The 27,277-nt window shown below is 37.8% G+C and overlaps 1 protein-coding gene across 1 annotated transcript in view; it reads right to left on the reverse strand.

Annotated features, from left to right (window-relative positions):
- The window catches only part of LOC111577326 (axin-2-like), a 95,911-nt gene that overhangs the window by 19,568 nt on the left and 49,066 nt on the right, over positions 1-27,277 (reverse strand). Inside the window, exon 5 of the mRNA XM_035954331.2 lies at positions 18,722-18,774. The gene's annotated coding sequence lies outside the window, so the exon portion shown is untranslated. The remainder of the gene's footprint in view (positions 1-18,721; positions 18,775-27,277) is intronic.

The following is a 27,277-nucleotide window of genomic DNA, read 5'->3' on the forward strand; positions in this document are numbered from 1 at the left end:
AGAGATGTCTGATTATTAAGAAGTCTATAACTATAATATATCTAAAGTATTGCGTTAGAAGAGGTTAACATAAACGTCATGATTCTATAAAAATCCCCCAAATTCACCCTCAAAATTTTTTGTGCTCGCTTGAAGTGGTTTTTCAAGAAGAGCTACAGGAAACATATTTTTCAAATAAGTTACTTAACAAGAACTTAGCGAACATTTAGCTGGAATGACTGATCAGATGTTTCCACTTGCTTTGCTGTTTTCATCTCTAGACAGCATGAAACATGGTTAATACCAGCTGACATGAAAGAATTAGTACAATATTCCCAATTCCTGAATAATTCTCTCCATTTTTCTTACGTAAATGGCCAAAATCTTCTGTGTTTCTTCTACTTATTCAAGGTTTTTCACAACAGTCAAGCAACTCTGTTTACTGCAGCTATGCGTAGCCCTGTCTATACTACCACCTACTGCCAACACTATGCAGCGTAGAATTTTCCCACCAAAGCAGCTGATATAAACAGCTTTAGGGAAAATGATGCCACTTCTTATTCGAATTGCGACTTCAATGTACATTTTCCGAATGACTTCATGGTCTCAATCACTTGTTTTAAGACTTTGTGAATACAGCATGTTGTTTATCATGTAGATTATGGTCCCAAATAGAGGAAAATACATGGTAAGTCTGTTATGTTTTTGAGAGTTTACAGTCAGATCCACTGCAAGATGGCGACAGTCAGTTCCCAGACTCCAAGCTTCAAAACGGTAGTCCAAAAAACAAATGGGCGACGTCATTGCACGCACCATTTATTTACAGTCTGTGATTTAGATGCTCCAAAAGTTGCCAATGTCGACAACTGACTTCTGTTCTGTTGAGTAATTTTAATATAGTCAAACTTTCTTACAAATACATGTGCCATAGCAAGCCCTTGTTCAGTAGAGGAGTCCAGCTGATCACACTGACAGACCTGCCAACCACCTCCTGAATGCTGTGTGTTTTAAAGAAGTTTATCACTGCAAGGTGCTATCAGGAAGCTGTACAACAGCAGGCATACAGTGTCTTTCTCTGTATCTGTGTGTGTGTGCAGATGTGTGCATATGACAGTGTCAATTTATATGAAGAGGTCATTCATAACTGTTGTTTATGCATGTGAAACAAACTTCGCTGCTACGTAACAAGAATTTGACATCCAAAACGCACAAAAAGCTTCCAACACTTCAAAATGGGAATTGCCCACTGTCTGCAAAATGGAACATGGAGACACAAAATGGGTCAGGAGCATTGGCAGTGAGATGTTCAAGGGGCACTCGGCTGATCAGCAAGGCCCAAATTAAAGCCATGAAATAAGTAGCCACAGTGTTATCTGCACACTAACTTCTTTAAAGTCAGCTTTGAAAGGAGAATTGAGATACAGAGGGGTTATAAAATGTAATTTTTGAAGTGCAGGACAATCTTAAAAGTGGGATATTTCACATTCGGGATAAGATGTTATCTTCACTCAAATTAAATTAGGCCGCACATATCACTGCAAATGAAAAAAAAGGGTCCACAGACAGTTTCATTTTTGCTGACAGGCAGGAAGCTTTGCTCAGTCTGTTTTTATAATGACATGTAAAGTTCAGGCTACTCAGTTATTCAGGATGTGTTTGTTTTTAATCAGTTTTCCACTGTGATCACAAAAGATGCAGCCGAGATACAAGCTGCAGCCTTTTTTAAATTTATTTGGGAAATGTCACAAGATGGCAAACCCACGAGACCACACCTGTTGACCCTTGAATGTGCACTCTTGTGTTCAGCAGTGACAAAAGAGGGAAAGGGTGCTGTAAAGTAGCCACAAGAAGCCCCCTTTTTGATGTTGACCCTGCCCTGACCCCTTTGTTAGGTGCCCTAACCATTTCACAAGAAGATCCAAACGCTTTAAAAGCACAATACAGGATGAGAGTGCTGCCACTGACGTGCTACGAAGCCCCCATAAAACGGGGTGACCTGGAGGCTAATTGAGAGCTTGTGGTTTTGGAAGAAATTAAAGGCATCTGGTGCATCTCCACAGATTGGAAATGAAGCTCATCTTTAGTTAGAGAGACTTTGCATTTCACCGCCATCAGTACAGGTGTCATCAGGATACACAGAAACAGGAAATAGAAGATTTAAATTATGACAGTGGCATTGAAGGAATGGTTTGTTAGAAAAAAATATCTTTTTTTTCCTCCTTCCTTTTTGTTCTTTCTTCCTTTCTTGCAATGTTAGCACTGTACTGCAAAAGTCTTTGATGGTGTATCATTAGTTGCATCAGTCAAACAGTCGGCCCTGTATTCTCCCTTTTTTTGTCCCTTTTTTTCATAAGAACCTTTGGATTTGCATCACATCACAGCCCACACTGTATGTTCCCACAATGTGAACAATAAAATTCTATGCGTCCCGGTTTTTATCGCCCCTTTTTTTTTCTCCTCGGCACAAATCCTACACTTGCGCTAAAATAGCACGGAAGAGAAAACAGAAGAGGAGAGGGTGGATAATTGCAAATAACCCAATATTTGGGAGTTCAAAGGCTGTGGTGGGTTTGAGTGATAATTTTGGCTGGAGCATCACCATAAACACTAATAAAATTAAGTGCGTTGGAGGGAGGAGGGGGCGTGGCCAGGCGTCCCTTTGAACAGACCCTGTGATCAGTTCCCCCTCTCAATTAGCGTATTGTCCACTTCTCCTTTCAGCTGGGAGGGAGGGGGCAGTCTCCCCCCCAGCTTCCCTTTGAAGTGATTATCCCTTTATCTCAAGCCTGAGCGAGGAATATCTTGGGGGACAATGGCAAATTAAAGCCCATATGGAGAGAAGCGTGAATGTCTGTTTGTAGGCTCAGAGAGAAATTGCAAAAAAAAAAAAAAAAAACAGAAGCAGCAATAGAGAAATAAAAAGAGTGAAGAGAGAGAGGGGGAAAGAAATAGTATCATTCTGTTTGCATGAGCTGAGGGGTGAGTGGTAGATGTCAACACAAAAAAAGTAATTTAAGGCTCGTGCCGGAGTTGACACTTGTAGCGGAGTGACTTTAGAAAAGCTAAAGGAAAAAGAAGGAAGGAGGAGGAGGAGGGTTGTATCAGCCATGACAGATGGAAGGAATGGAGAGATAGAAGGATGAGCATGGAGAAGAGAGAAGGAGTGCAGTTGTCAGCAGAATCAGATGGCGGTCAGGCAGACAGGCTTGAAGAAGATACAATTAAAGTGTGGAGTTAAGACGGGCTTTGAAGTCGGACATGGTGCATAACACCCTTAAAGTTTGAGAAGCCAGCCATTCATCCGCTTGTTATGGCTTGTTAAGACCATTCCTCTTAAAAGACCCAATTTGGGAAAATAAACTTTAATTTCAACTTCGGGGAAAAAGTCTAAATGCATCAAGAGTGACAACAATATCAGATAAAATTTTTATTGAGGTAAAAAAATGTAAAAAACTAAACTTAATGGTCATCTTTTGAAACTTGAGTGAGGGATTTGCTAAAGAAGCTGTGGGGGTGTGTGTGAGCACTGAGGATGAATAATTACTTTCTCTTCCCACTCTCCCTCTTTTTTTCTTACAATCCTGTTTTTCGGTGGCTTAAAAGTTTAATAATGTATAGAAACAATGCCTGTGATGCTCGGCCTAATCCGTTTTGGCTTGGCAAACCTTTGTGGTAACCGAAACTCTATCTGATGTGAGCAAAAGTTGGCTGAGCCAGTCGGTACAAACAGACAGAGTGTTTGTGTCTCTGTTTCTTTTGGTCTTTCTAAGGTGGAAGACCTTTAAGTACTGCTAAAAAAAATGCCATCTGTATGCTGCATCATTGTGCATGAACCCAAAGAACCATAGTAACACTTTGTAGACCCTTTCACAACTCCTTTTTGATAATTTAATGGCATCACAACCTGCTTTCTGGTAACTTCCATGAAAGCTGTGACAGCTAGTAATATTTCCGTATCACTTCCAGACCAAGCGATACACTTTCTTTCACATTTTAGAATTAATATTTGTGAAAAACTATCACAATGATCACAAAAAGACAGTTTTAGTGTCAAAATCACAAAATGCCTTGTTTCTCATTCACTTTTCACCACAATTTCACATCTGTTATGAACTGAAATGTCCTTAAAATACAAATTTACTGTAAAGAAACCCAAAACAACAAGTCAGATCAACAAGACTTGGAAATAACGAATGCAGCTGAAGTTCAGTTTGTTGTCTCTAGCTGTTTGTAGAAGTTTTTTTCAGGGTTTATTAGTTATCCGCAGCAACAGGATCTATAGTGTCTCCAAATCAAGCAAGTTGTGCACATTTATGCAGGTGCAACAACAGCAGCGACATTATTACATACTTAAAGTTACAATTATCCCCGACATGGAGACAGGATTGATCAGGAAATAATGGAAAGTCAAACTGTGTATTTTCGGGATATTTTTATTTTACTGTCAGTAAAGCAGATTATCATCTCATATGGACAGAATTTTCAGTTTTTAGGAAAATATGGATATCTAAGCTAGCACTTATTTGAATGTTTTAATAAGCTTGCAATAATAGTTCAGCTTTCGTGCACTATATTTGTGCATTATTATCTACTATACATCACTTTATTAACTTTCCAATTTACACATGTGACTAATATCATGTAAAAGTGTCCTCTAAATGACAGAATGCCAATTAATGAAGGCGTCAATGTTACGCCTCCTATATCTGAAAAAGTCCATATTATAAATATGGTGTAATGACAACTATTAGCACCATATACATGTTCTAATGTGCATTGTCCTCTAATGTGCACTGAATTCTGTGTAAACTGTCAATTGTCCCTGCAGTAATTCCACTAAAACAATTTCATGTGTATTAATTACGTTTGTCAATTCATCATGCTCAACGAATCAAGTGATTCTCCTGATGATTATGACGGCGAGAGAAACGTGAGAATGTTCGCTTTGAGCTCAGCTAGCCGTCCTTAATTAGCGACAGACAAATGATGCAGAAAAATGCTTGATATGGAGGAGCAGTCAGGCCTGTTAGAGGCTGAACAAAACTTGTTACAGACCAGCGCTGGTTTAAACTGACAGCAGCTAACTGACTGAGGCTCAGTTGGACAGCAAATCCATGCACTGATAAGGCAAATTAATTGTCCCTATTGATCCGATGATCCACTGTTGACTTGAGCAGGAGATGGCGGTGACACCACAAAATCAATGGACAGATGTGACAACGGTTTATTGTTTAATTTAGCACCTTTACAGCTTGCTGTTGTGATGTCTACATGCTACCAGTATTGATTGACTTCAACAGCAAAGTGGGATAATGTATGAAAAACCAAACCAGATAATTCAGGTGTGTGTTTAGCATAACTGGACAAATATTTCGCCTTGTGTCATTTTACTGTGTCTTTCCTCTCACAACCATAGGAGCTGAAGTTAATGGGAGCAAACATACTAAAGAAGTGAACAAAACAATGCAAACGTCACATGAAAAAGGAGCTCAACTCTGAAGTAAGTGGACCGCAATTACAAAAGCAGCTACTCAGGCAAATTAAGCTGATTAGTAGAGTGCGTCGGCTTTAAAGGTGAGCTGATGAGTGACACTTGTCTGTAAGTGTATGTGGATTTTCAAAGCACCTATCAGTTTCAAAGAAGCAAAACCCTTTGGTTGGTTGATTATGAATGCAAAAACTTTGCCGGTACATGAGAAGAAAGAAAATATTCAAATTAAACATGACAAACTGTATTGTTATAACATTAAACTCATGTTTAAATGAGGAAATGGTGTGCAGAGAATGGAATTTGGCGCATGTACAGAATTTTATTAAGTTTTACATCATTTTACATATGTTTATGTTGAGATATTTTGATGTCTGCATATACAAAGTAAGATTTTACATTTTTTGAATTTCTCGTTGATCAGCTGGAGGATCACTGAAGGTTCCATGAATACATGAATTATCACAATATCATCCACCGATCAGTAACAGCAGACTGTTACCGTGTCGAGACCCAAGCATGAAGCAGAATTTAATCAAATCCTAAAAGTGATTCATTTTCTTCAATTTATCCATTGTCTGCATTATTACAATACCATATCATAATATAATGTGAAAGTGTTATGTTTTATCATCTCTAATAGTATATTGTTTTACCAACAAATGCTTAGTGTTATGTGAAAATATCTGACTATAATTTGAATATATCTTGTTTTACTGTAAAATTAATGTGTTTCCTTTTCTGGTTATTGCACAACCGTCTTGTTACACAAAGATTTAACATGATATTGGATGATTCCACAAATCCTGGATGATGTTGAGCAAGAATTTTTGACCAACTTTAGATGTGAATACATGGCAGTTGAAGTGGGTTTTAATTTGTAATCATGCCTACTAAAGGTAAGGAAAATATCTTGTTTGTGGTTAAAACAACCAAACATTTATTGCAGTTTTACACCATAATACAAGGAATCACATGCATATTCATCAGCTTTACCTGCACACAGGATGTGAAGTACAGGGGAAAATTTCTTGGGTCTCCAAAATTTTGACAGTATTCTATTTTTGCCATGCATTTCTGTTTTTCTTTGTCTTCATCATGTGGATCGTGCATAAAAGTAAGTAGGCTATTACTGATGTATTATTCATGCACAAGGGTGAGTCATCATTAATTCACTTTAATAAAGATACCGGCATGAATGGGGCAGAGCAATATCAGAAACTTTATTCACTTTGACTGAAAAATGAGAAAAGAAAGACAAACCTTCTGTATGTCACACACTGTAAAACAAACCAAAAACTACTTTTTTTGTTTTCTTATCTGCATTCCCTATTATTAGGAACAATTATAAATAAAAGCTAAACATGTTTTATAAAATATTGTATCTGCTGTACTGACCATGAAAGGTGTGTTAAGTTTGGACACTGCCTGCACACATACATTAAGAGGACACTACTTATTCTGTGTACCTGTTCTGAGGAAATTTGTTTATTCCTGTTCAAAAGATTTTCCTGTTGTGTTTGAGTGTTCAGCAAAGTTCTTTGGGATAAAAAAAGAAAATCTGAAAAAAGATATTTGAGTATTAGAGCTCAGGAATGTAGAAACACGAATCTCTGATTATCATTTATTCATATGCAAATTACTTCAATGAAACAAGGAGAATGCTTGTCAGAAATATCCAATTATTTTTATTTTTTTATCCAATTACTGTAGTTGTGAAACTGATATTTTGGAATCCGAGCTGATTATCTGCCAATCATGTGGTGATGTTTTGTGTTCACTTATCCTGAATGGTAAAATAAGTGTTCTGCACAATCTGCATTTGCTCAGAGTTTATAGGTGCATGAAAGCAGGACGTCTAAAGGATGGTGAGTTTTTTTCCCATGTTTTACTTATATGGAGCCTGTACAGTAAATCTAGCGTAAACTCACAGGCCCTAACAGCGCATTTAAAATCAAGGAACACAACAACAACATTGGTTGCATTTTGCGAGGAAGTTAACTAGTACTTATGCAGACTTTCATGGTTTCGCTGTGAGTCATAGTCTTTTGAGGCTGTGCCTCACACTCTGACAGTCCCCAAAAGCGTCTCGTTTTAAATCACAAAGTGCAGCTACAAAGCAAAGCAACCCAAAAAGCCTAATTTGTAGCATTCGATCATTTTTAGTCAGAAGCCACTATGACGCATGTGTGTACAAACAGAAGTTTATGGGAAAAACAACATTTTTGGCCATAAAATAAAATTCTCCTATTCATCTTGTGCAAATATTACAGTTGAAGTCAAACACAAAATGTCACATTAAAGCTCTATAACAGAAGGTTATGAAGTTGCCAGTAATGCTGTCAGTCATTATTGGTACTCAGCCCAGGTTGCAGTGATGGTGCCCCAACAAAATAGTGACTAGCGGAGTGTTTTGGTGGAGCATTTGCATGCAATCAGGCACAATCTGTCATTAAATAGGCAAATACAATGAAATAACCAAGTAGGGCTGCCTTATTTTGTCAAAACGTTTTGTTTGTAGGTTTGCTGTTCTGAGGTTGTACAATGTAAAAATACTCTGTTGCTAGTAAAACTCTGACATTCCAAGTCTTACTTTAGTAAAAGTTTGTAAGTATTTTGAGCAAAAATGTATTCATTTTGGTGTGTGTTCTACTACTGGATTATTATTATTACCAGTGTACTGTTGTGTGAGCAGCATAAAATATTGACAATGACTGAATAAGGCATAGCTTTTTTACTAATAACTATTCTACTAATAATGATTCTACTAATAACTATTATAGACTGTCAGATGGCTTAATTTACTGAAAAACAATCACTGTATTTCATGTAATCCATTAATTTATCATTAAAAAAATGCTGGAAACAGCTGGATGTTGTTGAGTGAAAAGTATAGTAATTTCACTAGAAAAGTAGCAGAGTTGAAGCATTAAGTAGCATAATATTAAAATAATCAATCACAAGTACCCTAGAATTGTACCAAGGTACAGTATTTAAGTACATTGTCTTATTAGACCACTGCAGAGTGAAATCTTCTCTTTACTCTTCTTTACCCATCATGGATGTTCAGGACTTGTGTGTTTGGGTTCAAAATGGGCACTGTGTGATTAAGGTTGTGGAATCTTTTCTTTGTTTTTGTATTTGTACTAAATCAAGAGTTAAACCCACCTACTGTGACTAAAGGAAGCTCCGGATGCAGCAAAAGAGAGCAATCGTGTTGGACTTCAGCTCTGGCCAGCTGCATATTGTTCGTTTATTCCTGAGAGAGTTTCTGAATCTATAACTAAAACTAAGATAAAAGTGTTTTGACCCTATTGTGGGATGTTTCCCAGTGTCATGCAGCTACTCAGCAGGTGTGCAGAGGGAGGGTGAGTTTCAAAACACACTGCACAGCAGATAGGCAAAGAGGAACATCAACAAAGCACTGCTGCTCTGCACCTCGCTGACTGCTCTGACAACCGATAGGGAAAACATTCCCACAGAGAGAGGGGAAAAGATGGAGAAAGGGTGCAGAGCAAGAGAAGGGAGATGTAAAGAGAAAGCACAGAAAGAGGAGAGGGGAGAAAAAAGGGTCAAAGAAGAGAGGAAAACAGAAAAAAATGAGGAACAAAAGAGGAAAAATATCTCCTTTATCTATGTATTATGTCTTGTTTATGTGCTTTAGCTGCACAGAATCTGGGATCAGAATGAACATGTCATGTCAAAAAACAAGACAAGTGAAATTTGAAGGTTTGAGAAGAACAGCAGAGAACAGGGAGGAGGAATACAAGCGAAAGCATAGATATAGAACACTGATGGAAAAGTCTGTAGCATGTATTGTTAATGTACAAACACTCCATTGGTGAAGCCTTTGATATTCAGCTTTTGATACAGAGGTGTCAGGGGTGTTGATTTTGCTCTATTTAACCATCTTGGACCCTGTAGCTTGTGCTTTTGATTTGGATTGCAGTGCAGTTAATTCACTTATACAGCTGAGATACAAAAGTATGTATAAGCTCAAGCAGGTCTATAAAGATGTCATAATTTAAAGGCGCAGTATGTCATTTCTGCCATTACAGAGTCTGTCAATCAAAACAATAATAACAAACAAAGTTGGTGACATCGTGAAGCAGCATTGGATCATGGGAGTTGCTGTCTTCACCACTATTGTCCATGCAAATCTGTCTGACTTGATTCAGGCAGAAATTATGCTCACGGACGATACCATGTTAATCATGTATATTCATGGCATGCTATTCATTTCTAATGAAATAGCTACAAGTAACATTAGCAAACGTAATGTTAGCCACTAACTCACCATTAGATGACCCACATACCTGCTGTAGCCAATATTATGTAGAGAATGCAGCGATGAGGCAGCACCACTTAGTTTCCGTCCTTTAGTCTGACTCCTCAGATGTGGACTTAGGGTGTAAGTCTGGCATTTCCTCCATAAATTTCACACAGATTTCTCCTCCTCCCCTCCTGCTATCTATGTGTTGTCATTTTGAAAATCCCCTTTCGCTACAGGAACAACCTCCAAGCAGCAATGTACACGCTAAAAATGGAAAGTTTTGCCATGAATTAAGATTGTGCTAATAAACAAGTCTGCTTGGCTCTTCTAGTGAATTAGTCATTTTTATGACAACGTTTGCCTCTCTGCCTCAAAATATTCCACCAAAACAATTCTGACGTCACTACTTTGCAGGGACACCATCACTGCATCCTGGGCTTAGCTCTGCCCAAGATGACCTGTTTAAAGAAATACAAACATACCAAACCGTTATTCTCTCCGCTAGCAGAATAACAATGAGGTGCTGCCAGAATCAATCTCCACCACCGCGAGACTATTCGAACTCAAAGCAGTCATGATAATTACTTGTAATCCATCACAACTAGGAAATAAAAACAACAGAATGAGAAAAACAACCAAATGGCTAGTTAGTTCACCTACTTCTTCTTCTTCCTTCCAGAGACAGATTGTTGTAGTACAGGATTTTATAACTATTAAAAATATAACTTAAATGAGTTACAAGGACTTGGATTTCAAAGCACATTTCACATTTTGTGCAAGTATTTTTTCCACTTATGTTTATATTTGTAGGTCATATTTTTTCACGTATGTTCATCTATATATTTTTGCACTGTTTGTATTTCAAAAACTTTGAATGGGAGAAACTTTAATGTGTCCAATTTTCCCTCAGTATTTCTGATTCTGAAACACACTGTTCACTAAAACTGTCCAATCAGAGCAGGCTATTTAAGCTACAATTTCATTGCAAACAGGTGCAAACTTTAAACTTAAGCTTGATTTATTCTCCAGTTTTGAATCTACACTGTAGCCTATGCAACTGTTGGGAGTATTTATACTTGTGCACCAGTGTGTCAGTGTCACTCTGCAGTTGGGGGAGCTGCGACAACAGCAAATAGCCACACTGGCAGAATACTTACTTTTGCATTTGTATTATTAGCTATTCATATACACTTAACCTATTGCATATTACATTTTATTGCACAGAAGCATTATCTTTTCACAAATCAATATGCCATGTTCATGGAATATTACTACAATGTGGATAAATCACAGTTGTTAAAAGACCACAACAACTGTCACTGCAATGTGTAGTTTTCATGTAAATCAAGCTTAAAGTATGGTTACCTTTCCTCCATACAAAGTTATGACCATTACATTGCAGTGTCCTTTATCGAGTCATTCTTTAGAACTAACTCTATTTGCAAACACAAAGAAAAGGAATGAAAGACACTGTACTGCTCTTTCCATTATGTTGTCCACCTCAAATCAAGAGTAAAACAAAAAATGAAGAAAAAAAAAATAGAACAGAATAGTGGAAAGAGCACAGCAAGAGAAAAATAGCAATCGGAAAAAGATTTTCAATCAGCTCCAGTTCTTGAGGAACAAAAATAAATTCATAGATTTCACTGTTCAGCATTTGGAAACACTTCTGAAAACCTTCATCCTGTTGCTGTCAGCCAATAGAGCCACGTCTGGTCCAAAAAAATGCAAGTTTTTCAACTACTGGGAAGTCCTAACAGTGGGGCGGGAGAATAACAGAGACTGTGGGAGTGTAAAGGTCATCAAAGTTCAGCGGGTCTCGTATTAACGAGAAGCACCACCTCAGGAAAGAAGGCCGCCAGTCATCGAAATGTGTCAACAAAGCAGTGTGAAAGGAGCATGCTCCACTGTTTGCCCTCCCACACCTGAGATGATGTGATAGGTGGAAGAAAAGACTGCAGAGAGGGAGACGGGTGAGTTGAAGCAGGGTGGGAGTATCACCTCACCCTCCCTCCTCCCTCTCAAGAATAAAATCCGGTGCCATAAAATGTAAGAGAGCGGGCAAACTGCTCCTCCCCAGCTTGTCGGGGAGTTTGTTTTAAAGTGGAAATGAGGCTGATGGCGTGCTCGGTGATTAGCCCCGCGGCTAACATGAAAGGAGAGGAAAAGACAGCTGCTAATTTTCTCCTTTGACCTTTGGCTCCCACTGGTATTTCATACAAACGCTGATTTATGGAGGAGCCTAACAACTCGCTGCTACTGGAGGGATTACCGTAAGAGAAAAAAAGAGAGGCAGAGGGGGTGAAAGAGAGAGAAAGGAATCTGACCTCTCAGGACTCACACTATCTGGATTAATTCATTTCATCTTTTTGTTTCTATCTGTCCTTTTTATTTCATGTGTCCTTCCCCCGCTCTCCCCTATATCTCTTTGTCGATTTTCCTTTGCTACTTTGTCTGTCTGCCTTAGTGGAACTCTTTATCTTTTTTTTCCATCTTTATTTGTATTCTGTTTCAGTCTGCTTTCGTCCTTCATCCTGTCCAGCTCTGCCTCTTGTTCTCTTTCTACATATCATCACATTATTCACACGAGTGTCTTCTCTTTTAGATTATCATTACAAACTGCCCGTCTAAAACCAAACCCAGACATCCTGACGCCCTGTGGTGCAAAAAATGAGAAAGATGACACTGTGTGGAAGCTCAGTGCCCACTCAGGAGCGTGAATGCATGTTAGCTGCAGGGAAATTCATCAAAGTCATTTCCAGTTTCACATCCCATGTATAGCTGGGTTCCATGTAAGGAGGCCCTGAAATGGCCTCTGGGGCAGCAGAGACCCAGGAAGTGTAGATCTGGCTGCACATTCCCTTCCTCTCACTTTATTATCCCCTCTATTGTTGCCTCAGTTTGCCAACGGAGGGTAAGACGAATAGGGGGAAAACTTTAAAAAAAGGTAGTCACTGGAAACCCCACTATAACCATCAGGATTGAGTATTAGCTTGCAAATAACAGCCTTACTCATGGCTCCGATTCATTCAGTCCATACAGTTTGATTAATCTGTGTTTATATCAAGACCAACATCTGCAGATGCACTTTAATTTGTAACAGCATCCTGACATTATCCCAACAATTCATTTAGCTCTCATGATAGATTTATCTTAATCCACTGAACACCAGGCAGTATTCTGTCACATTTTTACTCATTGTGGGCTTATTTTTCACTGCAATAGTAACTAATGCAGCTCTATGGAAACAGCACAACCATAACTGGAAGGAGAGAGAACACAGAAATGTCTTTTGTGCAGTATAATAAAGCTGTAATACCATATATATATATATATATATATATATATATATATATATATATATATGTGTGTGTAGATTATGTACCGATTTCAAATTGCGTGACTTAAATATGTAGCGGGCGGCGGGAACTGATGGGACTCGGAAACCCCCCCACTATTTTTCAGTTGTTCCTTGTATAATTTCTGACCTATGAGTTCTGATAAGTCTGCAGCGATCAATTTGTAGTAAGACTGAAATCATGTGATCATCAACGGGCAGCTGACGTAGCGTTCACTTGTTGTCATAGTTACAGTGACATCATGACACTATCTTGCAATGATACAGAAATCTTTAACAAATCCATGGATCCAGACTATAAGCTGCATCACTGCCAAAATCTAATCACTTGGTCCTTGTGTCATTTCTGACTTTCCCTGAAAATTTCATCCCAATCTGTTAATTCGTTTTTGAGTAATGTTGCTAACAGACAGACAAACAAACAGACGGACAGACAAACGTGCGTTCCATGGCAGAGTAACAATCTGCACAATATAAACAGTACTTATGTGTGTTCTTTGGTTCATTTTATTTTTCTACTGACGTTCCCTACATGTTTGCACCATCCTCGTTGCTGCTGTAACACTGCAAATTTCCCCACTTTTCTTATTACCCTAAATCTTGAAAACATGAAAGCAGAAATTGCCTCATTATTATTGTACAAAAATTGCAAAAAAAAAATAAAAAACTGGTATCAACTTGTCCAATGTTTTTTTTTTTTTCAAATCCATACTGGTGTAACCAATATTGGATTTTAAAAAAGTTTCCATATTTGTTTCCAATCTGCTCTGCTTAAACACTTAACGCTTAGTGAGGAGTTTTTTTAAAATTATTTTTTACTGAATCCCGGTAGATTTAACGATATACCTTTGGCAAATTTTGAAGTGAGGCTTAGAATTAAGTGAAATTAAGGAAATGTTACAATTATTAGCTTAAATTGAGATAATTTTCTATATGATTAATTCAGCACTGGCATATTCACTCTGGTGCAACAACAATGCAATCAAACCTGTTTGTTGAGAATATTTGCAGATTTAAAAAGTATCTGTGCAATATTTTTTCTACATGCACAAGAATGTGTGAAATATCAGTATTTTCCTACACATAGAATAATGTCAAACAATATACTTATTTTTCACATCCAAAGTAATCTGTGTAAAATTAAAATTCCTACTCACGGAAGAATTTGTACCTCAACAGCACTTGCATATTTTTCTTCTTAATTTTTAATTTTTCTGCCAATGTTCTTATATTTTTACATCACATTCTTTGCTGCCGTAACACTACAGATTCCACTGCATTGAGACTAATAAAGACTTGTCTTATTTTATCTTCCAGTGAAATGTGTTTCTTTAATTGAAAACGGGCAGGTTTTGCTCTCCAACACAATAACATAAATACAATTTAAAATCATTTACAAGCTGTTACCTACTACTAGCATCCTCATGGTATTATAATCTATATTTTAGGGGACCAACAGACCAAATTGATTGTTTGCAGCCAACCACATTCAGACGCTGCATGTTTTCAGCTGCAGCTCTCCACCTTTTGTTCTCACCCTCTGGGTTTAATTCAGAGTTCAAGCAGGTCATTAGCAGAGTGATTACAGTGGAGAGAGGGCATCCGTTTAGAAAATGCACGAGTGTGTGTGTGTGTGTAACTGTGACCACAATGCGTGTGTGTGTATCAATCACTGCAGTGTGGGTGACGACGAGGAGCTGTTTGTCTTTCTCATAAAAGGGAAAGGGATCAAAAGGGCTGGTTGGTCTACCAGCTGGACCTTCAATCACACTGGGACAACGTGACTTTAGAGCCCTGGGCAGCTGGAGCTCTGGGGACTAATGGTGTGTGTGTGTGTGTGTGTGTGTGTGTGTGTGTGTGTGTGTGTGTGTGTGTGTGTGTGTGTGTGTGTGTGTGTATGTATGTGTGTGTGTGCGCGTGCTCTGAACCCTTTTAATCAGGGTCCCTGCACATTTTCCATCTCAAAATTCTATCTTTATCCAATACTTAAAGGGATAACTTGTGTTTATTACAACTTGGATCTTAGGTCTGTAGATTTTTTTCTTTTTACCATCATTTTAACAGGTTATCATTTAAAAGTTACAACAGCAGTTGAGTTGAGATGAGATGTGGGAATACATTACATGACATTGCCACATTAAATCTGCCAATTATACCCCTTTCAGACATGAGAAATGACACATTGGAAAGTTCACCAGTCCGGTAAATTGATGGCATTCCGTCGTTATGAAGTGACTTCTTTAAAAGTTATTAGCCCAAAATCCAAGTTTACTATCATATATAGCAACAAGAAGCATGTACTTTAGTTCTGTTTACTGAAACTTGGATCTTTTATCCATAGTTTCTTTTATTCATTATTTTTACTGGTATAATCACTTTCAAGTTGCTACAGCCATTGCTGAGATCTGGGAATACGAGACATCACCTTAAATCTGCAAAATATTTCTGAAATGACTTCTTCAAGAGTTTTTCACCCAAGTCAAAATTTTCTGCCCTGGAGCAACCTTTCAAAGCTCAGAGGAGAGGTTACTGGAGGAACCTCTATAACTCCAAAAGGGTTCCTGGAGGATTATTTTCAAAAGATATGTATTGTCCTAAAAGAAACTTTACATGTTAATTTTCATTTTATTGTACTATTAAAACATAGGATTATTGTAATTGTGTACATTTCAATATTTAAATATGTATATAAATCTAATATAATGGTTGATATCAGGTTAATTACAAAGCCTTAAAGTATTGTACTGTATTCAAATATACATCTTTTAAAAAAAAAAAAAAGAATTATAGCCTTTTTAGCATGAAATATGAAACTCTTTTGAACAGTATTAGGGATGTTTCCCAGTACATATAAGCTTTACAGACTAATTTTGCATTGGCCAAATTGGGATTTTGTCTGACTTTTACCACTAACACCAAAACCAGTAATTGCTTAAATGTTAAAACAAAAAAATTAACAAAAAAGAAACAAAGAAAAGTCTCTGCTTTGTTTTGGAAATTCTACAAAATTGCTTTAATTTTTTTGTCACTTTTTTCTTGAAAAGCTCCAGTATCTAAATGCTTTTTCTGTTTAAATAATAGATTAATTGATTAACTTTTGCAAATTCAGGCAAAAAGTTCTTGTTCTGTGACTACAATGGACAGATATTGTTTCTTGATCTTGTTTTTTGTCTTATAAATAAATCTGATTAACCTTTTTCCCTCCTCAAATTTCTTGCAGTCACATCAGCCTTATTTATATAGCACAATAAACACAAACAAAGTGGACCCAAAGGGATTTCAATTTGAGACAACAGATTAACCCCAAATTTACATGACGGAAAGAAATATGAGTAGTCATCTCTTTTAGCAATCATCACAACAACCCCACATGTCAGCCATTAAGTTATTGAGTACAATGTCTTTACAAGCAATAAAAATGATTTTAAAAAAAGTATGAGAACAATAAATTCGAAATAAAGTGGAGTCATAGCATATTTTAATAATAACTTAGCCTTTAAAAGCTTATTCTCTTTGATGTTTAAAGATAGTGGTTTGACCACGGAGCCACAACACAACAATAGGGGATTATTCCTCACAAAAGTATATGTTGCAGTCTTCAGTATGAGACATGTTTGATGTGTATTTCAGCAGAATAGTTTGAATGCATCCTGGTGGCCTGGGGCTCTAAAAAGCTGACTATGTAATTGTAGGTTCTGAGTCACCTCACATCTTTCTCTTCCCTCAATTCCTGTCACGTCTGTATGAATGCTGTGTAATAAAACAAAAATGGCCAAAAAAACACTTGGCACAAACAAGAATAAGTATTTTCAAACTTGAAAATCAAGGGGTTTAAGTACAATTCAAAGAAAAGTGGAAAAGAAAACAGATGAATTAATCGATATAGCTCCAGGTATGATTGTAACATATAGACTGTGTATGAAAACAGATGTAGCAAGTCACTTATTTGGAGCCAAATTGGAGTCTAGAGAATAGCTTTAGAGTTGATGCAATCTTTAACAACTGGACCCATGACCTTGCGATATGGGAAGCGACATGAAGCAGGAAGAGTGACACTTGAAACCTGATTGGAGTTCATGAGTGAAGACCAATTTATGCTTTTTTGCATTTCCATGTAAACTAGGCTTTCATGTAGTCATCTGCCCAAGTTCATAACGGTCCACACTGACTCCTCTGCAGACATCTGCATGCAGCCCGAAATTAATTAGTGATCATGTGAATTCTACACCATGCACACGTGAAAACAATCAAGAACAAATGCTTATTTTAAGGAGATTTGTAGGTTTCAAAAACATTATAATTGCAGTAGTTGCTGCTAGAATTTGGACATGATTTGATTGAGGTGGTGCCCAGACAGAGTCAAGTTCAGATTCTCCAGAAATCCTGTGCTGTGTCCACATAGTATAAAGCTGCCAGATCCTGAAAGTCTCAGCTAGTCTTTCAGAAACATTGATGAGAGCCCCATGTGCTTTACTGTGTTCAGTATCAGAGACTATGGGACCATCTGCTATTGTAGTTTGAATAGAGACACATGTACGTTCTCCATGGAACAGACCAAATATTGGGGCCAATATTTGGCATTTTTCTAATTTTCAGTATCATTATTGAGAAATTAAATGCACAGATTCAGCTTTATCTCTGTCTCTAGTCACTCTGTGGTCCCAGAATTATCTTTCTATCATAGATACAACCCACAAAAACTGAACTGGAACTGTCACCACAGGACAGGAAATCAGGGACTGTCACAGTAGCTAAGGCTAATGGCTAGTGGCTAAGATAGGAGGTAGCCAGAGATTACCTTGAAAAAGACAAAAACAACAACTAATATTGCTTAAGATAAGATTGACAACGCAGAGAAGAACAGCAGTCGTAACTGCAGGGGACAAACCATTCAATCTCAGTCCATCAATCTCACAGTAAACATCACGTGATGCTCTAACGTCATGACTGTTGTTTCTTTTGCACATTGTCAGTTATAGTAATAGTTAATAATTAAGAAGATTATTTATGAACGGCAGGTTTCTTGTTATCACATGCTGTTAAAGAATAACATGTAACATAAATTGATTCCAAACATTGGTTATTAGTCTTTCTTAATTATCAATAATCGGCATTGAAATCAACTCTGAGAAAAACAATATCTGCTACAAAGCCTATATCACACTATGTAGGAATGCAGAAATCACAAACTGGAATCAAGGCCTGTCAATTACTCCAGACCAAGCATGTCCATTAAACATACTATCAAACATCTTCAAACCTACCTGTCTTTGAGGCCTGAAATCTAATTAATGATTAATGACCACAAGCACACTCATCAGAAGGACTGAACTGAGCTAATAACATCATAATGACTTGTGGAACAAATTTACCGACTGAGTATTTTGTGGAAGAAGTTGATTATTTGTGAACAGGAGAATGTTTTGGAGGCAGCCCCTAGTGGCCCTCAGTGGTACTGTGATTCTGCACTGGCTACTATTTCAACTCATGATGGATGCTACATGACCAACAAAAACCTTTTAAGGAAAGTCGTTATGCAGATTAATTGTCTGCAACTTATTTCAAAGGCCAAAGCTTTCAGTTTTATCTCCACATTGCATTTCAAAGTCATAAACGTACTCACTCATTGCTGCATGAGCTCTGGTCTTATGTCTCCTCCTGAATGCTACCCAACACCTGCAACAAACAAAAGCTTCAATTATTTCAAAGTAAACCAACAATAAATAATTTTAAAATGCTCTCAACTTTCCCCGTTCCCTCATGCAAGCTCACTGAGGTTCATTTTTAGCTGAATTTGTAACCCTATAAGCTGTAGAACAATCTGTGACCTGTGTAAAAAACACTAGCTGCATGTTGTCAAATGAACAAGAATACAGAGTTGAGCAGCCACACAGATGAGGTGAGAGGTGAGACATTCTTGCCGAGACATTCCACAGACACAACTTATCATATTTCCTTTAAGAGCGCCGTCTGGGCTGCAAACTTCCAAAATGTCACCCTACGTGCTTTTCTGCCTGATACGAATCACCGCTCTACCTCACAAAGCCGACAGGATCTCACCTGGGCGTGTTAAGTGTATGCACGAACGTTCATGGAGTGCATGAATGTGTCTACAAACATCAGGCGGCGAGATCAAGGCAGCAGGAGAGGCGTGACTGCAGACGTGATGTAAACAAAAGACCAGGACTTTCCCTTGCCACTGTTTACTTATAGTGACATTTAGTTAAAACACAACGCAAACAAAGTAATATGATATGTATTCTAGGACAATGCATTAGATGTAGGTCTAAAAAATATATATAAAGATGAGAGAGGTAGAGAATATTCTGAGAACAGAAGAGGAGTTTTGGATAATATGTAAAAGATCTTCAAAAATTCCAAAAAAGTGAAAAGTTCAGTTCCCTTCTGGTAAAGCTCTGAGGACTCTGCGGAAAAAAATCTAAATTTGTAAGAAGCAAGTTGGAAATTTAGAACCCCCCCAAAAAATCCATCACGTATTATTTCAGATTAAACTTGTAAATTTATGTGAACGTTCTCTGAAAATATAAAAAAAACACTGATTAAATTCTCAAATTCACCAAATACGAGGTCCAAATTCTTCTTTTCCTTATTTACTTATTCCTAAATCTGACTGCAAAACTGTGATTCAAATAGGTCACATATCCACTGCATACACATTATTGTTTTTTTGTTGTTTTTTTTTTTTTCAAATTTTCAAGAGTTTTAGTTTTTTGGTTTTGTTTCTTGTAAATTATTATTTTTTTCCCTTTGTAAATTTAGTACTTAAATCTCAGAGAAAATGCAATAAAGAGCTTTTCTTGGATTATTACATTCCTTCCTGAGCGCTTTATTATTTATGTCAAGTTTTTTTTTTTTACCTACAATGGATCAAATATTAAGAACAGTGGAATAATTACAAAAACAAACAAACAAAAAATAAAACAAATGAAAATTTGCAAAAAATCTGTCAAATTTCGGCAAAACATCTGAATACATATTCAGATGTTTCTAATATATGTATATCTAATTGATATAATACGCTGATCATTTTGAGGTAGGTGTTGTATTAGCTTATCATTTGCAAATGCCTTCATCATTTTAAAGTATATACTGTAGAAAGCACATCTTATTAGAAGACTTGCTATTCTCATTAGTTTTTAAGGTAAAATAGACAAAGATCCTGCGCCAAAACATGTTAAAAAAGGAGAACACTTCAGTTATTTCTTAGCTAGTTTTGTCATGACATGGGCGACATAACCAGACTAAGCTTTAGCAGGACGGAAAAGTCAACAATGTAGAAATTACAAAGTTAGAACAAATCTTTCAAAGTTGAGGGTTAACGGACAGTTTGTTTGATGTACGTGTGTCATGACATCACCCGGTCTGTTCTTAGTCTTTCTGAACGCTCGCCGGGTAAACAGGTTGAAGGACGAGGTTTCACAAGCGCACATCAAAGGAGGAGGTGTGTTACAAATGAGATGAATTACAGTGTAGGAAAGAGATAACCGGTGTGACGGCTGCAACCCTGCCAAAAACCTTTTCTTATAAACTCCTTCAAAGACGGAGGGGAGGTTGACGCAACATCTAAATATGTCCCATTGTGTGTTTATATAAGCAGCTGGTTGTTACCTTGTACGTCCAGTTTTATAGGAAGCGGAGGATTGAAGGGTTATAATACATCTTCCCTTGGATTTAGACAGTTTTTTGAAGATAGACAAATCTTTCAAAGCCTGTTGTACAATTTAAAAAAATGCATGGTCACTGAAGTAAAACTCAGCTGGTGGAAGGTTTTTTTGACCCTGCAGCACCGATAGCTAAATGCATGGAAGCAGCTTGGGAAAGGTTTCAGACACATTCTTTAGGCGGCCTCAAAAAAAAAAAAAAAAGATAAAAAAAAGTTGCTTTTTTTTTAGTCTCTTTGGAATCTGAATGATATTTCAGTCGAGCAAAAAAGCCTGTGGTTGTGTGGGTGAAATTCGGATACCATCCAACGTTCAAAGCCTTGAAATACATATGCCACACAATGTTAAAGCATTCCTTTTCACAATTTACAATGCATAAACATGATGGTTTATAGAGGCCCGTTGTGATTATTTGCACAGAGGTCTAGTTTCAGCTATTTCAGGGTTTCTCGAGACTGCTCTGCAATGCCGCCACACAAAGTGATTCTTGAAAGTGTTAAACCACAAACCTCCCCAGCTCTGGTAAACACAAAACACTGACTGTTTAGACTTGAAATATCCAACACAGATTGACCAGACAGCTACAAGTCATGCTGTCTGAAAAGAAAAATAAAGTCTATCAGGTGTTTATGTTGCTTTACATGATAACTGCCTGCATTCCCTCCTTTCGTACCACACATTTCTGCTTGATATATAAATGTAAGCACTGGTTGTGTGATTTCATGGCAGTGATATATTGTTTCATATAAAGCACATTCTGTATAAGACAAAGTCTGACAAGTTGCACCTCAACTTTGCTGCGGGTCATGTATTCGCGGCATCGTCTCCCCTGCACATACCGAACATGAACTTACTGTCAGCAGCTCTGATAACACAAGAGAGAATGCAGCAATTTCTCATTTTTCAAAAGTTGTGAAAAACGTAAGCAGAGCAGCATCTCCACAAGGGCCTCAACTGATGTATCTTAAAAGACTGCGACTTCTCAGTTTGCATTTGATTTGGTGTCTTTTTAGCAGCCATGCGAGAAAGCCAGTTATGGGAAAACTGCAAAAGGGAGAGACGGGACGAGCTCCTGGGCCTTCAGAAGTCTTGTCAAAAGCCTTTCCTTTCTGTGCTTTGTCCCACCGATATTCATCTTGCCAGTTGAAAAGTGAAGACGGCAAAAACTTTGGGCTTGAAAAGAACTTTTCAACTTCTAAGAGACACCTCGCAACAGGATTGAGTATTTGAAAAAAAAAAGAAAGAAGAAGAGGAATAAGAAAGAAATACCTGAAACAGTAGGAATGGAAGGGACTTCCAGACTGAGACGTTAAAGAATCAGATACCACATTTGGAAAAATGGAATGAAGATGAATGTGGCATTGTCTTCTGGTTAAAAGAGGAACCAGACGGATTCTGGCAGGCTAAAATCAGTCTGACAGACCCCAATAAACACAGGCTTAAGCTGCCTTTATATCCTATATGCCTGAATGTGCGTTGTGTATGAAACAGATGTACACAGACGGAATAGAAAGAGATGCACTGTGTATCTGTGTGGCGGCCATATGTTTATGTATTAGCTACAAGCCTCAGTTACACCTTGTTAGACAGAATTCCTCTCAGAACTGTCATCCTGCGGCACGCCGTTAAAAGAAAAGTTTAATAAAGTTTGAACACCATTTACTTTATCTCAAAGATCTGTGGGGCCTTTCAAAATTTTTGCCGAGCAAAAAAAAAACAAAACTTTCGCTCCACATCTTTTTACCTCAACTCTGCTGCTCGTCTCTCAAAAAGAAAGCTGACTTCATCACCGCACCTCAAGAGTTTTTGACGAAAATGAACGCTAAGCTCTCGAATCCTTTCTTTTCTTTCGCTCAATGGCAAAATGAATAAATGATGTTCCTCCCTTTAATCGACGCACTCAGCGATAACAAAGAGACTTTGAGACACTTTGAGGACACCTAACGATCAGAAGCATCAGGAGATGCTCTTCGCTTGTCGCTGACGGACAGGCAGATCAAAAAGCAAGCCCCTTAAATGCTTCTACCCACTTTTGAATAATCTCGCTTTTTTCCCTCTTTCAAGCGCAAAGTGGGAAGAGAGAATAATTGTTTCATCTTTACTCTCTTCTCCAAATTCAAAGTTATTTTGCCCATGATAAAGCGCTGCATATTGACAACTTCGAAGGTGCCTTGTCTCTTGAAAGAAGTGACATTTTATCTATATATAGTGTTAGAGTGTGCTTCAATTTAACTTTGTCTGGCGCAGAGCATGTCTAGCGTTGATGTTGCTGACAGCTGCTGGTTGAAAGACACCGGGAAAGTACTGAAGATTCAAATGAAGTTTTGCCATGACGACAGGGGCTTGATGTATGCTAATCAATCGATGGAGTAGAAAATATCCTTGCTGCTGGTGGAGAGAGAGAAAAAGAAAAAAAAAGTGTGAGTGACAGAAACTTGTCAGACAGCACTCACCGAGATATCAAAAAGTCACAAAGTTTGCGTCGCCACACAAGAGCCCAAATCGCATGTGGTATATGCTACAAAAGGCTCGACTTGAAATGAGTTGCATTTGATATAAAGGGAAAGAAATTGGGACAATTCTCCATATGGTGTGGCAGCGAGCAGAATTCTTTTTTTTTTTGACAAGGGAGGGGGGCAGGCTTTGTCTCTGTGACACCTACAGTGAATTCCTGAGAAAATTCTCTGTCTAGGTCTGTCTGAGCCTCTTCCATCCTTCAAAGGACAAGGGCCATAGGATGTTGAATTTACATTACAAAAGATGCTGAACTGTCTCAGTGAGTTAAGGTATAACACATGATCAAACAGCCACATCACATCAAATACATCAAACATCAATATCTAATGGAACAGATTGTGAAAGATGGACAAGGCATCTGCTTTAAAAACACTCATTCGGGGCTAAAAATATTCTTTCTCTATAGTTTATCAGAGCTGTGTAGAGGCTCAGTAATATCACAGCCAGATGCTTACAAGTTTACCACCTTGAAGCTTCTCTCTAGGCTACCTGAGTCAGAGAGTTTGGGGTAAAAAAAAACAAAAAAAACAAACACATCTGAGCTGCTGCTGTTCATTTCAGTTTTTCATAACGCCATAAAAATATCCAATCCAGATGTGGATCCTTGTGGAATTCCAGGAAACTGATCTGTTGGTTCACGTGTCAAAACCAACAGGTCAAGATGACGAAGGCGCCAAATTCAGTCACCAGCGAATGCTTCTGATTGTCATTTCGTCTCATAAATGTGGACTTTTAAAACTGTGCGTCATTTTATCATGTGAATCTTCTTCCTCCCAGAGTCATTAACAAATATGGAAGTGCCATTAAATTTAAAATGTGCAGAAGTGAAATAGAAGGCATACTGTCCTTTCTGTTGGACTACAAGGCCAAAGTGCTAAAATGCTAACAACCATGCTCATACAATCTCTGGCTCATTTTTACATACACACTGTAAAAGTTGTATTTGAGCTGCAGTTGAATAAAGCACTGTTTCAAATAGATATTGCTTATCTTTATCCTTTGGTGATGGCATTTCCCTTTTTTGGATTCTATTAACTTGAAATTATATTTTGTCCCTTTAAACTGATATTTGAATTTGCAGAGAATGTGCATGCAAAAATGAAGGTTTACTGCTCCTCCAGCATTGTGCATCAAGTTTATTCACATTTTTCTGCTGCAATTCAACTTGAAATACGATTACAGAGCGAAAACAATGTAACAAAATCATGTTTTATATTTTGAATTTAGGTAAAGCAGATATTTTAAGTTGCAGAAACTACAAACTTTAAGTTGCAGAAAAGCTCATTTGAATCAAAGGATTCAAGCACATGTAACTCAAATTTTAGTCGGATGAATTTAATTCAATTGCATCAACTCACTGAAGTTGATTCATCATTTCCCCTTTTTACAGTGCACAGAATAGATGTGCTCATGTTGCTGCTCACACACAAGGAGCTGTGTTTATCACCAAATGTGATTAGCGTTGTAAAACGATTAACATCAGGGTATTTATTCAAATCTAGACATCAAACGCATTCTCCCTCCCCTCTTTTTTTTTTTTTTTTTTTTTTTTTTTTTTTTTAAATCCAACAGATCACAGAAGTTACTGTCAGGGGAGAAAATGCGCCTTCCGATCAGCTCAGGCATCCAGCGGGCCAAAAACACGGCCTTTCAGCACAAGCCTCTTCGCTCTCTTTCATCATTTACAGAGGAAGCGTGTCGCTGCAGCACCAGAACAAGGCCGCTCGCTGTTGGCCTGACAAAGGACAGTAGAGCCGGAGGTGGCTGGTGGACTCATTGTGAGGGATGAAGTCACTGACATCAGACGCTGACACTGCCAGACGCCGAGCAGTTGGGGTCAGGGGGTCGAGAGCGAGGGCGGCCGGCAAAATGGTAAACAGTGGCACGAGGGCCGAGGGGTCGAGGAGGTGCTGAATGGAAAGAGCGTGTTTCTGTGTGTCTGCAGAAAGAAACACACTCTGCAGATAAGCAAGCCGTGCTGTCATGCACATAAACAGCAGGAATGAAGGAGATCCAGACCAGAAAGACAAGAGGAGCTTTTAAATCATCGTGGTGCAGTTGATGCCAGCTGATAACGGAATCGTGCGGCTTGTGAGCTCTACATAATCCAGCATTTTTCCTCTGTGCACAAGCCTGAATGCAGAGTAACAGCGTGTCATGCTGTTTAACTCTTACTGCAGAGAACCAGGAATTATGGGCAATAGTCACTGTGTTACAGTCGTGGGCAGCTGCACAGCATATTAAAAAAGCAACATATATATATACACGATTATCCATGATTTTTGAGAGTAAATTTTGAAGTTTGGTAAATCAAAGGCAAAGCAAAGTGAAATTCGAAGTGTCAGGTGCTCCCGAGGACCATTAAAAGCAATCAGTCTATTAGGGGCCTTGCCTCACATTCAGGCCCCCTAGTGGCATATTAAACATACTTGTGCACTTTTTAAATGATTTTGAAAGTGAGAATGCTTCTACTGTATTGCAAAAGTAGGGCACATCTGAGAATCTGGCATTTTTGATGTAAAACATGTATGAGCAGACAAATTGTGTTGGTTTTTCATATGCAGAAAACAAAGGAAAAGTACCAGTTGTATTTGTGTTCTCTACCTTGCAAACAATCAGATTACATTATCTGTCAGAACAGCTCATAAAACATTGTTCTTTCCAGTAATTTCTGTTCTGAGAATAATCAAACATAGCTGCTTTACCGGTTTTACACATAAAAATCCGTTTACAACAACCTGTAGAAACAGTTGTATTGTGTCATTCCTGGTTCTGCAGGAGCTTCGTCAACCCAATCAATGTCATACAGTCACTGTGACTAGTAGTTTGATAATTCTACACTGAGTTTACCCTTAATAATACTAACATTAAACATTAAAAAACACCTGCCAAATATTGTTTAGGTCCCCCTCCTACCTTAAAATTAGGTGTAGACTTCTAGGGATGTCATGTGATGTCTTAACCTGGGATGATGGCAGTAGATTTTTTGGGTGCTGTGGCTTTCGAGGTGGTTCCTCCATTGATTAGACTTGGCCCAGTGGATCCTGCAAATGCTCAGTCGGGTTGGGATCTGGGAAGTTTGAAAGCTGGTCCTGTGGTTCCGGCTCTTTTGTCATGTTTTTTTGACTGATGCGTCAGCAGGATTTGCAGTGTGGAAGGACACACTGACCTGTTTGAGGAGTGCTGATGCTATGAGGTTGATGTACTTGGTCTAGAGCAATGTTTAGGAGGATTTCAAAGAAAAATCCTCCTGGATGCCAAGACTGAAGGCTTCCCAGCAGAGCTTTGCATTATAACAAGAAGGTCAGGTTCTACACACAGCTATCAGTGATTTTAATGTTGTAGCTCATTGGTTTAACTTTATTTAGAACAAATTTGTGTCTTCACCTATTGATTAGTTAACCTGTTGACCATGGATTTCTCCTATGATTATACTGTACACACACAGCCTCATCTTTCTTCTTTAATATACAATTGACTATCAGCAGATTTTTTCACTAAACTGTGCACCTCATATCTAAAAACCTAAAGACTCCACGTGGAAATCCTACACTGTAAAAAGAAATGTATTTTCTCAACTTTTTAGGGTAATTTATTGACCAATTTACTGGTAATTTACATTTTTCCCTATTTTGTTAAATTACAGATAATAATAAATTCACAGAAAAAGTAGAAATGTACATGTTTACCAGAAAGAACAGACCAAGACTGTAAATAATGTCTACATAAAAAAAATCTATATTTTTAAAAATGGTAATTCATTTTTTTTACAACATTTCACTGTGACATTATACAATATTCGTTTAATTTAAACCAGCAAAAATGTAATTATTTTACAGATAGTTTGTCATCTTTTGAAAGAAAAATTATGCATATTTAGGTTTGAAAAATGGTAAATAATTTCTTAAGTGTTCCAGCTGCTGTATTTTTACAAATGGTAAGACATTTTTTTGCGAAATTTGACTGTAAAATTACACATA

This window comes from Amphiprion ocellaris, chromosome 4 (assembly GCF_022539595.1).
Source record: "Amphiprion ocellaris isolate individual 3 ecotype Okinawa chromosome 4, ASM2253959v1, whole genome shotgun sequence".
Lineage (NCBI taxonomy): Eukaryota > Metazoa > Chordata > Actinopteri > Pomacentridae > Amphiprion > Amphiprion ocellaris.